Below are 12,031 nucleotides of genomic sequence, written 5' to 3'. Positions count from 1 at the left end.
TTAATTGTCCTTTTAGAACTCTGTAGCATGGTCTGATGCCTCCTCTAACCTGCAGCACTTGGGGTCCCAAGGCAGTTGTGACTTCTATGGACTTTGGCTAGTGGGGAGAGCAGGGCTAGCTCACTCTTCAATGCATTTGACCTTTGTTTCACCTTACAGATGCTTGATCATGGCCAAACTTTGCTTTATATGACCTTGATTTGAACTTTTTGGAGCGTTCACAGATGATTTCTTGATTTTCCAGGTAAAATGCCAAGTCATTAACTTAATGGTAAACCAAGGTCCCAAGCCCTTAGGTTGGCAAATCAGGGGCATGTCCTCATCTGCTGCAATTTCTAAAAGGTTTGGATTAGTTCTGTAATATCAAAAGCAATGTGTGTACTCCTTAGGATGGAAACAGAAAAGGGCATACTTCTGATATGAGGAAGAACATTCAAAGCCACACTGATGACCCACTTACTAAAAAAAAAATGTTGGCATCCACATTATAGACAATAGTGTGACTTATGCAGTTCTTTGGAGTTTTTATAAGATTACTTAATCATTAGATGATAAAGAGATAATATTAAAAATTATAATATATGGGGCTTTTAGTCATTATATTTCTTTATTTTATATAAATGCATTCAATAGCTATTAAATGCTTTCCCACTATGCATCTGTACCTATAGCAGATGACAGAGAAAGTGATTAATAAGTGACTTGCCTGTATGTGTGCTTTAACGTATGCTAAAACGGATAATACATATTCCACCAAACCTGAATTGAGAAGTGTATGAACGTCTTTAGCTAATTTAAGACGAAATACAGTTAATATAGATTCTGAAATAGTCTGTATAGTTGTTGACAAACCTAAAAAGGACATTCTTCTAGGATTGACTTCTGAAGTTACATGATACGAATTAACCACCAAGGGGAGCTGATTATTCTGCCACAATCAGGAAACTTCCCTGTTGAATTGGAAATCCACTGATGCAGCTACTATTCCAGGACCCTGCCACTTCTTTTACAACCTGAACCAGCAAAATGATCTGTATTAGTCCTTAGTCCCTAAGTCAAGCCTTCTGCTCATGCTTTTAATTAATGAGATTAAATTGTCTCTAAAAACCATAGCCACAATGTATTTGGAGAGAAATGATGGTTAATTTTAGCCTTTGTAGTGTAAGAAAGTGGTCGGAATAGGTGCCCGCATGCCAGCCTGTGGTGCACATGCACACAAACCGTCTCTATCACGAGCAGCCAATAAAAATGTACTATGATGGGTATTAAGGAGGGCACTCGTGGTGAGCCCTGGGTTTTATATGTAAGTGATGAATCACTAAATTCTACACTTAACACCAATTTTACCATATATATTAACTAGCTAGAATTTAAATTAAAACTTGAAAAAAGAAAATAAAATAATGTAAGATTCATAATTTTAAGTTTCCTGATAGCCACATGAAGAAAAGTAAAGAGAAGTAAATGAAATTATTTTAGCAATTTGTTATTTAATCCAATATATATGAAATCCTATAATTTTTATAAGAAATCAAGGTAACTTTATAAATGACATTTTACATTATTTTTCATATGAAATCTTCAAAATTAGGTGAATACTCTATTATGCAAAATATGTCCACAAAGAGTAATCACATTTCAAGTGCTTAATAGTTGCCTATGTTGAGTGGCTACCATATTGGACAGCACAGGTATACGATTACCAGTGTTTGTATTTTACATGTATATGCAGTGAAGCAATTCCACTAGGTTCCTCTTAGCTTAATGCTTTTTCTGTCTTTGAAAATGTCTATAAGGCATTTTCTTTCTCATGTGCACATTTGACTTATGCGCTCAAGTTCCTGCAGGTTAAGGACAACATTGATAAAGCTCCATGTGCTTTACATACCATCATGGCCATAAAAGTATCCAATGCCTGTTTTTATTGTGTAATTGGTTGAACAAAGTAATAGATGAATGAATGTATATAAATCAACAGTAGGGATTGGCTGTTAGTATTGTATTAAATGAAACGATAAATTGAAATTATATAACTTGTATGATACTCAATAACTTTATTGAGTTAATATAAATCAGTGTAACTTCATGAAATTCTTCTTGCTGGTTCCGGACATAATGCAAATCATTCACAGAGGAGATGACATAGAAGCATTAAAAATGAAGTTTTCTTGGTGGGATTCAGGTTTCTGAATATCTGAGTTGATAATGATAGTTGAGGAGTACATTTTTCAAACAGTTTAACAAAGACTTCTGATTTCCTTGTGACGTGGCAGATCTACTAGCCCTTACTAACAAAGATGACTAAAAGACATCATATTGAATAATTTCCTCCATTATCCATGGGCATATGATATCCATTTTTGTTTCCTATGTGTCATCATGATGTCAGGTGGATGATACTCCTGGAATCTTTAAGAAGTAATTTAAGAAGGACAGAAGAAGTATAAACTAGTATAGATGCTGGAGCCACATCTGATAGTATCCCCCACACAAACCCATACTTCCTGTCCATGGAAGAACTTACCTCTGTTTTCCATGAGTATAGAAAACAATTTCCAGAAAGGATAAATGATCCTTAAGAGACTTGGAGGTTCATGAATTTATGACTGATGGGTAGTTTGTTTTTATAGATCTTTTTGTGTACTTCAATGAATGCAAAATTAAAAAAAAAAAACACTGCACAATAAAACTTGCATTTTAAAATATTTTCTTTAAAAGACAGAAAACTCCAAACAAGCTCCACAGTAAATAAAGCGACAAGTGTGGCAGAATTAGATGATTTAAATAGCTCTTCTGGGGCATCTGGCTGGCTCAGTTGGTTAAGTATCCAACTTTGGTTCAGGTCATGGTTTCACAGTTCATGAGTTCAAGACCTGTATCAGGCTCTGTGCTGACTGCTCAGAGCCTGGAGCCTGCTTCAGACTCTGTTCCTCCCTCACCCTCTGCCTCTCCCCTACTTGCACTGTGTCTCTTACTCTCAAAAATAAAACATACATACATATATACCTCTTCTAATTCTTAGAGTTCATGGTTCAATGGCTCTATTACAGCTAAATTAACAGGATTACCCAGACATTTGGGCAAACAGACCTTTCATCATTTTGATGGGGAACAATCAAGGTTTGTCTTCTGTCAGGACAGCACAATGCAGTCTTAAAATATTGCAAGAAGATACAGCCAGAATAGGATACATATTTGTCTAACCTCCTTATACCTTAATCAAAAAAACTTTGTTGGATAAGCAAATTAACTTATAAAATAGACATGGAATACTTTTTATGTGCTAGATGCTCTTTTGGTCAGTAAATATAAAATAATGAATAAGATATGGTACCTGACCTAAAGGAGAAAATAGTCTAAAGATGGAAATGGGCAGATATATAGATAATATAGTGTGGATAGAATATTATAAATGGACAAATAAAATTCTAGGGTAGCCAAGAAGAAAAGAGTATGATACTTGGAATCTTGTCTTGCTGAATAGCTCTCATTTGGGCTGCATGTTAAAGAATATGTGGGCATCTGCAGATGAAATTGTAAAAGGATGTTTTAGAGATAGTGAACAGCATGTGAAAAGATTTGGGAATATTATAAAGCACTTTGTGTTTAAGGTGGCATATGACTTTTGAAATTAGTGAAGCTAGTGTATCTTCATTGAAGGTGAAAGACTGTGAGAGAGTGATAGGGAGTTAAAGAAAGAGGACTAAAAAGTTTTACTAAATCTAGAGCATTCTCTGATATGCTATTCTAAATACCTCCATCTATGTGCTATCTGCCGAAAATATTAATGACTGCTTCATTAAAAAAAAAAAAACCTCAAAAACAACAACAACAGCAAAAACCTGTTTCTGTAGTCAAATTTTGATTAAAAGAATAAGGTTTCTTCCATGTGAAATTCATCAGAGGGTTTCATATGCTAATATTTATGTAATATTAATCTTAAAGAGAACAAAGGCAAAAAAATTCTAAAATGTATTTGAAAAATAATCTGAGTATACTGATTAACAAGTTTAAGAATTCTGTGGTTCCATGGAACACCAGTCAGGAAATGCTGTTCTATAGGCCAGGGAGAATCATCTCTATCTATCTATCTATCTATCTATCTATCTATCTATCTACCTACCTACCTACCTATAATCGATCTTCTATCATCTATCTATCTATCTATCTATCTATCTATCTATCTATCTATCTATCTAAATTTTGTTGACAGTGCACAGTAGATTTTGTAAAGACATTAGTTGCTAGCCAATTTCTAAATTTACATTTTCTGAAGAGCACTACTCCTGTATATAGGTTAAGCATTGTAAGAACCACAGAAAAAGTTCACACTTAAATCTATTGTGAAAAGATTGTATAAAGGGCTTTGTTACCACATATCCTAGAGTGGGATTGGTGACTTATGAGAGGAGATGATTGGTGGAGGAAGGGCCTGATGAGGAGAAAAGAACTGAGTAAAAATGCAGGGCATGTGGCTCAGTTATTCTCAAAAAGGAGAGATCCTTTTCTTGACACTACAGTAAAGAAAGCAAACTGAAAATCAACAATTCTGTGATCTTTGATCCATTGGTTTTTAAGCCAGTGGGATCTTGTCTGGCCTCATTTAATGGGTATATGGGGATAAGGCTCTGACTATGTAAGTTGCTTTGAAGAATTTGGAGAAAGAAGTTAGACATAAAAGCCTACTTTAAGATAGATGTCTACCAGACTGGATAGTTCCTGCAATAAAAGTTGACAAGAAAATGAAATATGGACCAAAAGACAGTGCAATTTGGCTGATTTTTAACTAGTTGAATGATTATACCCAAAATGTGATCATTCATTTTTTCATTTGTTCATCACTCATTGATTGGCAGGGAAAATGAATATGTGATTCACAAAAGACATACTCTAATAACCAAAAGTCTTATAGAAAAAAAGGTTCACTTTACTTTGCCTGCACATCCCATTTTCTAAGGGGGGGCTGGTTCTCAGCTACCCCATGTACACCACCCTGCTTCACCCCTACGTCTCAGGAATTCTACCCTAGGGAAGGACGTCCTGTGATCATGGATGGTAATATGCCAAAAATATAGTGTGGCCATGGTGCAAGGAGTCATTACGAGTGTGTGCAGGAAAGAGGTTAAAGGAACTTGAGGGTCCATACACTTATGGAACTGTGTGCTTGACAGAGTACAGTGAGTCTGGACCTGCATCCCAATTGGGGAGTACCATCATCCTAGCAAGGGTAAGTAAGGGAAGTGCTACATTTTTTAAAAGCACTTATACTTACCTCAAGACTAAGGGAAAAAATACACATACACATTCTTGTAGATCATACACTCACTGGGGCCAGAAGTCTGCTTAAATCTAGTAATAAAAATTTGCATTTTATTGGCCTTGCCCCTTAAACACCTATATTTCCTTCCTGGATTTACCAAAAGGGGGTTTGGTGGCCACAGTTAGCACTGAACAAGGATTCAGGGATTCGGGGCGCTTTCTCTTATTATTAACACCAAAAAATTCAAACTGAAACAGCAAGATATCTTCTGGTCTATCAAATTGGCAAATATATTAAATTAAGATATTATGCAGCGTTGATGAGGGTGTGGGGGCACAGATACGCTCATTCTGCTAGTAGGAGTGTAAATTAGCTCAATCATTTTGAAGAGTAATTTGACAAGCTGTATCAAAAGCTTAAAAAAAAAACCCATGAGGCATTCCACTTCTAAGAATTAATCCTAATAGGATAATTCTAGGTATGCTCGAAGATTTATTTATATGCATATTCATTGGAACATTGTTTAATAAGAGAAAAAAATTAGAAATAAGCTAGGTGCTCAATAATAGGAAACTTTTTGGATAAATTGTGTTATAGGCATAGTGTGGAATAGGATGAAGGCTTTGAAATGTTGCTATAAAATAATGCCAAGGAAAAAATAAAATAAGAGAGGATAATTATAACAGACTTAAACCAAATTCAATATGAAGATCTTGGATACTGATTTAACAAACAAGCAAATCATTTGAGACAGAGAAGCTTGTACACTGGGTAGTTCATTATAGCAAAAATTATTTTAAAAAGGGATGCCTGGGTGGCTCCGTTGGTTAAGTGATTTCTGCTTAGGTCATGCTATCTCGGTTTCGTTCATGGGTTCAAGCCCCTTGTTGGGCTCTGTTCTGATAGTGTGGAGCCTGCATGGGATTCTCTCTTTCTCCCTTTCTTTCTTTTCCCCTCTCCTGTTCGCACACATGTGCGTGTGTGCTCTCTCTTATTTGCTGAAAATAAATAAGTAAGCTTAAAACTTATTTAAAATAATTTGGGGTGATATTGGGATTATGCCTTTTTTAAATGTTAATCTTCTAATTTTTTAACGTTTATTTTTGAGAGAGCGAGAAAGACACAAAGTGCAAGTGAGGGAGGGACAGAGAGAGAGGGAGACACAGAATCTGAAGCAGGCTCCAGGCTCTGAGCTGTCAGGACAAAGCTCAATGTGGGGCTTGAACTCACAAACTGCGAGGTCATGACCTGAGCTGAAGTTGGATGCTTAACCGACTGAGCCACCCAGGCGCCCCTAAATGTTCATCTTCTAAAGTATATACTGAAGTATTTACTAACGAAACGATATGGTACCTGGAATTTGCTTTAAAATAACCCAGAGTAGGGAGTAGGAAAGTGGATTTAGATCTGTATTTTTTTAAATTGCCAAATGTTGTTAATGATTAAGTTGGATGGTAGTTACATAAAGATTGATTAAGCTGTTGCTTTATTTTTGTTTATGTTCTACTGATAAAAACAAACAATTGTTGTTGAATAATTTTTCCTGTGAAATATTTTCATAGTATACTGTTGTTTAAGAAAAATAGTAGACTATATACCAAAACCAATGTTTGATATTTTATATATGCATGTATACTGCATATATAGGAAAGACTAAAGCATATTAAAATGTTTGTAATAGTTTATATTTAGTTTTATCATATATATGATATATGTATATATCATATATATATATATATATTTTTTTTTTTTTTTGCTTGTCATCTTAAACTGGATTACCCACTCTGGAGAGGTGTGGAGATCAAAGCCATAGCCACTGGCTCAAGGCACCCACTATCTAATGGTGAAGGGAAAGGTGGTAATCCATAGTCATTCTTCACTGTACTAAGTAAGGTAATAATGGACTGAATGGGGAGCTGTGAGAGAGCACAGAGACTGCCAAAGTCTGCTGGACAGATCTGGGTAACACTTCATTGGAGAACAATTTGGGTCAATCTTTGAGGAATATAGCAGTTTGAGGAAAGACTATGGTTGACATTAAATAAGGAGCAATTAGAGAAATATGGAAAGTTTAATTCAAAAGGGTTTTTCAACAACTTTTTGAAACAGCAAATTTTACTTCATTTCAACTAAAATCATGCAATTTCTAAAATACCACTTTGATTCGCTTTAAATATATACCATCAGCATGACTATATTAGTTTGAAACATTGGGATGTCGTAGCATCAAAAAGTTGGCAATTCTTCAGTCTAACCCCCAGATTTACCCATCTTCAGTAAATGAAGGAGAGCCTCAATGGTTATGTTTGTATCTGGGGTCTTTGTAAGAGATACAGCCAATAGAACACTGGTGGTAATAAGGGCCAGGATGGATCATGGCTAAGTTCCCACCATTTGGTTTAGTCCTTTATAATCAATTATTAGGCAAGTCTCTCTACATATGTCTGCAAAAAGTATTGGCTGTTAACTTTTCTGAACTTTATTTTTCTATTTTGTAGAAGCTGTTCACAAAAGTATGTATGACATTGAGTTATTAAGAATACATTATGTATAGTTCATGTAAAACTACTTAACATATTGCTCCCAAGTTCTTCATCTTCCCTCTTCCCTCCTTTCTCCTTTCCTATCATACTCTTTTCTTTGCTCCTGTTCTTTTATATAAAAAGGTTTTTAAAAGACCTAAGTAATAGCTTGACATGTGATGTTTAAAAGAAACATCTGAAAACAAGGAGAAAGGCACAAGCTCAATAAATGGAATGGAGAACATTTACTATGTGGAGGAAAATTAGGTGCTCTTCTCATATAATAGAACAAAGTAATTTTCAAAAGTTCTAAAGGGTTAAATGCACAAGAGCTCAATATTTAAAAAAATTAATAGTGTAATACCTTGCCACATCTGAAATAAGAAAAGGAACTGAACGCTTTCTGAGCAGACTTGACATAAAAAATCATAAAATGTTTGTGCAGATTTTTGACTGCCAACAAGTTGGCATCTTCAGTTACTGGAGACTCCAGTCTTCTAAAATACTTTCTCCAATATTTGAAAGTTTGCAAAGTTGTTTGCATCCAAGCTCCTCTTCTAAAATGGTGGTTTATCCAAAACTGCTCACAGAATTTTAGTGCCATTTTAAATAGTTAATCCAAGGCATTGATTCAGAAGATTTTCTTCATTCATATAGCCAAAAGTATCTTCCAAGAATTCTATGAATAAATCTTTCTCTGATAAATGTTCTGAGAATGGGCTTTCACTTTAGTCTCAAAAAAAGTGAAAAAAAATTTCTGAAATTCAGTACCTCACTCTCAATATCTATTCTAACAAAGCAAAACTAAACAAAAAACAAATAACAACAACAATAAAATTATATGTAAAAAAATAACTTAATGTTAGATTTTGGCTTTTTTTTTTTTTTTTTTTTTTTTTTTTAGCAAAAAGCTTTCAGACAGTAATTTAAGGCCCTGGCTCTGATCAACTTAATCACCCTTGGTGCCAGTTCTTCCAGGACATGGCAGAGATTACAGATCCTGCTTACCAGACCAGGGAATGATGAGTGCAGGTGATTTATGTAGCTCCTTATTTCAAATGACCTACACTGCTGTAAAAAATTTAAGTTGTTCCATATGTGCCCATCCTTGTCCTTACAAATGGCAGCATTTCATTTTTTTATGGCTAAATGATATTCTGGAGTGTGTGTGTATGTGTGTATCCATTCATCAGTCAGTGGACTCTTGGGATGCCTTCATAGTCTGGCTATTGAAAATAATGCTGCATTAAACATAGGGATGCGTACATCCTTTTGAAATAGTGTCTTTGTACTGTATTGTTTGGGTAAATACACAGTAGTGAAATTGGTGGATCATAGGATTGTTTTATTTTTAACTTTTTGAGCAACACCCATACTGTTCCAGAGTGACTGCACCAGTTTGCGTTCCCACCAACAGTGCCAGAGGGTTCTTTTTTCTCCATATTTTTCCAAAACTTGTTACTGTGTTTTTGACTTTAGTCATTATGACAGGTGTGAAGTGATATCTCATTGTAGTTTTGATTTCCATTTTCCCGATGATAAGTAATGATGAACATCTTTTCATGTGTCCCTTGGCCATCTGAATGTCTTCTTGGGAGAAATGTCTGTTAATATTTTTTGCCCATTTTTAATTAGACTACTTGATTTTGTGTATTGAGTTTTAGAAGTTCTTTATGTATTTTGGACACTAACCCTTTACCAAATATGTCATTTGCAGGAATCTTCTCACATTCCGTAGGTTGCCTTTTAGTTTGTTGGCTGTTTCCTTTGCTATGCAGAACTCTTTTATTTTGATGAAGACACAGTAGTTCATTTTTGCCTTTGTTTCCCTTGCCTTCGGGGACCTACCTAGAAAAAAAGTGGCTGATGTCTGAGAAGTTTTTGTCTGTGCTGTCTTCTAGGTCGATTATCATTTCGGGCCTCACATTTAGATCTTTCATTCATTTTAAATTTATTTTTGTGTCTGGTGTAAGAAAGTGGTTCATCTTTATTATTTTGCATGTTCCTGTCCTATTTTCCCAACACCATTTGTTAAAGAGACTGTCTTTTACTGATTGGATATTCTTTTTTGATTTTCTATTCCGTTCCACTGATCTATATGTCTGTTTTTGTGCCAGCACTATACTGTTTTGATCTCTATAGCTTTGTAATAAAACTTGAAATCCAGAGTTGTGAGGCCTCCATCTTTGCTTTTCTTTTTCAAGGTTGCTTTGGGTATTCATGGTCTTTTGTGATTTCATGTGAATTTTAGTATTGTTTGTTCTGGGTCTGTGAAAAATGCTGTTGGTATTTTGATAAGGAGTGCATTAAATGTGTAGGTTGCTTTGAGTACTATAAACATTTTAGCAGTATTTGTTCTTTCAGTCCTGGAGGACATAATATCTTTCCATTTCTTTGTGTTGTCCTTAATTTCTTTCATCATTTTTCAGAGCACAGACCTTTCACCTCTTTGGTTAAGTTTATTCCTAGGTATCTTATTTTTGGTGCAATTATAAATGGGTTTGTCTTGTTAATTTCTCTTTCTGATACTTCATTGTTATGTATAGGAATGCAACAGATTTGTAGAGATTGATTTTGTGTCCTGAAACTTTATCAACTGTGTTTATCAGTTCTAGCAGATTTTTTGATAGAATCTCTTAGTTTTTCTGTAAATAATATCATGTCATCTGCAAGTAGTGAAAGTTTTACTTCTTCTTTACAAATTCAAATACCTTTTATTTCTTTATTTTTATTTATTTTTTGTCTGATTACTGTGGCTAGAGCTTCCACTATTATGTTGAATAAGGATGGAGAGAGGACATCCTTGTCTTGTCCCTGATCTTACAGAAAAGGCTCTCAGTTTTTCCCCATTGAGTGTGATGTTCCCTGTGGGTTTTTTTTTTTCTTTTTATAAAAGGCCTTTATTATGCTGAGATATGTTCCCTCTGAATCGACTTTGTTGAGGTCTTTTATCATGAATGGATGTTGGACTTTGTCAAATGCCTTTTCTGTGTCTATTGAAATGATCATGTGATTGCTATCCTTTCACTTATTGATGTGATGTATCATACTGATTGGTTTGCCATTATTAAACCACCTTTGCAACCCAAAAATAAATCCCACTTAATTGTGGTGAATTCTTTTTAAAAATATATTGTTGGATTTCATTTGCTAGTATTTTGTTGAGAGTTTTTGCATCTGTGTTCGTTAGAGATGTTGGCCTGTAATTTATTCTCTTTCTCCCCCTCTCTCTGTTATCTTTTTATTTAAGGCTTATTTATTTTGGAGAGAGGGGGCACACACAAGTGGGAGAGGTACAGAGAGAGAGGGCACAGAGGATCTGAAGCAGGCTCAATGCTGACAGCCTCAAGCCCAATATAGGGCTTGAACTCACAAACTGCAAGATTATTACCTAAGCCAAAGTTGGATGCTCAACCAAGTGAGCCACCTAGGTGCCCCTTTTGGTGTCTTTATCTTATTTTGGTATCAAAGTAATGCTCGCCTTATAGAATGAATTTGGAAGTTTTCCTTCCATTTCTCTCTCTCTCTCTCTCTCTCTCTCTCTCTCTCTCTCTCTCTCTCTCTCTCTCTTTGGTAATAGCTTAAAAATAGGTATTAACTCTTCTTCAAACGTTTCCTGGGATTTGCCTGTGAAGCCATCCGGTCCTGGACTTTCCTTTGTTGGGAGATGTTTGTTTGTTTTATTTCTGATTTTTTTGCTGGTTATCAATCTGTTCAAATTTTCTATTTCTTTCTGTTTCAGTTTTGGTAGGTTTTATGTTTCTAGGAATTTATCCATTTCTTCTAGATTGTCCAATTTATTAGCATGTAGTTTTTCATAATATTCTCTTATAATTATTTGTATTTCTGTTGTGTTTGTTGTTATTTCTCCCCTCTCAGTTGTGATTTTATTTATTTGGGTCTTTTTTCTTTTCTTTTCTTTCTTTCTTTTTTTTTTTTTGATAAGTCTGGCCAGTGGTTTATAAATTTTATTGATCTGTTTTAAAGTACTGGCTCCTAGTTTTATTTTTTTTCCATAATATTTTATTGTCAAATTGTTTTCCATACAATACCCAGTGCTCTTCCCCTTAAGTGCCCTCCACCATCACCACCACCTCTTTTCCCCCCTCCCCCTTCCCCTTCAACCCTCAGTTCATTCTCAGCATTCAATAGTCTCTCAAGTTTTGCATCCCTCTCTCTCCCCAACTCTCTCTCCCTCCTCCGCTCCCCCTGGTTCTCCATTAGGTCTCTCTTGTTTTCCTGCTAGACC

The sequence above is a fragment of the Suricata suricatta genome, chromosome 4 (genome assembly GCF_006229205.1).
Source record: "Suricata suricatta isolate VVHF042 chromosome 4, meerkat_22Aug2017_6uvM2_HiC, whole genome shotgun sequence".
Classification (NCBI taxonomy): domain Eukaryota; kingdom Metazoa; phylum Chordata; class Mammalia; order Carnivora; family Herpestidae; genus Suricata; species Suricata suricatta.
The sequence above is the reverse complement of the archived record's forward strand: the minus strand, read 5'-3'. Positions refer to the sequence as shown.